Here is a 2594-nt window from a genome sequence, read left to right as displayed (position 1 = left end):
AGAGCTGCTGCATTATGAATCATGCCATGTGCAGCAGAAAGGAGGCTGCAGCGCTCAGGGTGGGCTACCGAGAGCCAGCAGACACGGGGTGCTCCTCTTGGTGCTGCCCACGGTTTGGCAGACGATCGTCAGAGCCGCTCTCATCGCGTGCATCCGTTTCTTGGCTTCCGTATGCTGAGCATCAGCAGTAAGGCAGAACACCCCAGGGAGTGCTCACCTTAGGAAGCCAAGGAAAGGAAGAATGAGACCATATGAAAAGGAAATAATTTGAGCATTGTGAGGCATTTACATTTCTGATTTCAGAGGCAGTTCAGACTGCACTTTAGAAGATAGGCTCTGACCCATATAACAGAAGAGAAGGGAAACGTTAAAAATGTAACAACGTTCCTTACAATTATTTCATCCCCCCCCCCCGAGTGTCTGGTGAGGCAGGCTGTAGTTACTGCAGTGAAGATCATGAAGTGTCTGGATGCTGTGAGCACTGCTGCCTCTGCTATACCTGACCAGATTCACCCTCACAGCGTCCCTGTGCAAGGGAAGTAGGGCACTGAGTGCGGTTCACTGCAGAGATGGCTGCAGAAGAATATTCCTGTAGTTAAAGATAGTCCGTGTCACTGGATCCGGTGATGCACGCAGTGATTTTTAAAGAAGCCCCGCCCGGTAACAGCGCAGGATGCAGCCTACCGGCGGCACACAGGAATCCCCGCTCGGAGCCGATTCCCGCAGCCCAGGCAGCGCTGCAGAGCGGCACCCTGCCGGCCGGGATGCGTCACGCAGAGGAGTTCCCGACAGTCTCCAGCTGCCAGACAGCGTGTCGTGCAGCCCGGCCACCCAGCCTCCCAGTCAGCCTGTAATCAGCTGTGCTATACATGTGCAGCGGCCTCCAGAGCATAGCAACAGGTGTACTTTGAAACCTGAAAGGTCCTTAGTTCATTTAAACCCTTGGCAGGAAGTCACAGCAGAAGGTCCATTAGCACAGCTGTCGGAGCAGAGGGACTTACAATGGCCACACCTGTTCCATCACCACTGAGCACCCACAACGCTCCTCACTCCCACTTTCTGCCCAGTAGCACAGCATGACAGACCCCTGCGCTGCACAAAATCCAAGTACAGCTCCAAATGACCTAGAAGCATTAGCTCCACATTGTGGCAGGATTTCTTCCTGCTGTGACAGAAGGCTCTGCTGTGCACAGCTTACACCAGAACACCCACATGCCAATGTCAGGACACACCACAAGACCGTATCTGCTGTAGATTTCAGTAGGGAGCATTCACCCTCCACAGGACTCAAGGTGTGCCCTGCAACCACCACCCAGCCATGCACCGAGGCCAGGACTCATCCAAAAGAGCAGAGAAGGCAGGGGAAGGGACAGTCAGAAAATACAGAATTGGAACATGGAAGAATGTGGGAAAAGGAAGGGAACAAACATATAATCCCTCTAGAACTAGGGGTTGTACCAAACTGTCTACTGGATGGTTTGTGGAGGAAGCAGAACGTTCGTCAGCCCACTGTCATCAGATACACATCTGTGCCAAAGCCCTTTTCCAAAATACTGGCAGCCATGACAGCAGAAAACACAAGCACTGCCCAATTACCATACATGTTTTTAAAGCCCAAACAAATCCTCGGTCACATCCTGCAGCCCTGACTCACAGCCCCACCTCAACATGCCCACATCCCATGGCTCACAGGGCGAGCCATCTCCTCTTGCTACTCACCACAATCTCACACACTGCCCTCACTGCCTCACTTCTACATTGCCTACAAATTCATTGAGCAGGAGTGCTGCGGTTCCTAAGAAAGGAACTGGGGCCGATCATTTCTGTGACTGCTGCCACGTAGATCCCCCCACAGAACACTGCGGGGTGACTTCATTGCAGCCCTTCAATATCTAAAGGGAGCCTAGAGAGGGGAGGGGAATCAGCTCTTTTAAAGGGTTGACAGCTGCAGGACAAGGGAAAATGGTTTTAAGTTGAGGGAGGGAAGATTGAGGTTGGATGTCAGGGGGAAGTTCTTTAGAGAGAGAGTGGTGAGGTGCTGGAACAGCTGCTCAGAGAGGCTGTGGATGCCCCGTCCATCCCTGGAGGTGTTTGAGGCCAGGCTGGATGGGGCCATGGGCAGCCTGGGCTGCTGTGAAATGTGGAGGTTGGTGGCCCTGCATGGCACAGGGGGGTTGCAGATTCATGATCCTTGAGATCCCTTCCAACCCGGGGCATTCTGTGATTCTGTGATTTTCAGACTTCTACATCAAGTAATTACTCTCTGCTCCTGGATAGGAAGAAACATTCCCATTTTACAGACAGGAAAAGTAGCCCCTCATGATGGCAAGGCTTTAAAAGACCATTTTATCAGTCTAAAGATGAGGTGTTTTTTGTTTTTTGTGTTTTTTTTTTTTTTTTTTAAATCGCTTGTATTTTCTCTGTAAGAAAGTGAGATGAGGACATGAACCTTTCTGAGTGGAACTACTCAGTCCTGACCACCATATGCCACATTTCATTCAATCCATTGGTAACCTCAGTCTGTTGCGAGAGGCATGAGTTCTGTCTTTTAGGTGGATGTAATGGATTGCAACCTCTCCACTGCAGTCAGAAGC

Source organism: Lagopus leucura, unplaced genomic scaffold, assembly GCF_019238085.1.
Source record: "Lagopus leucura isolate 7727_CA_CO unplaced genomic scaffold, USGS_WTPT01 Super-Scaffold_100029, whole genome shotgun sequence".
NCBI lineage: Eukaryota > Metazoa > Chordata > Aves > Galliformes > Phasianidae > Lagopus > Lagopus leucura.
Note: the sequence above shows the minus strand (reverse complement) of the source record.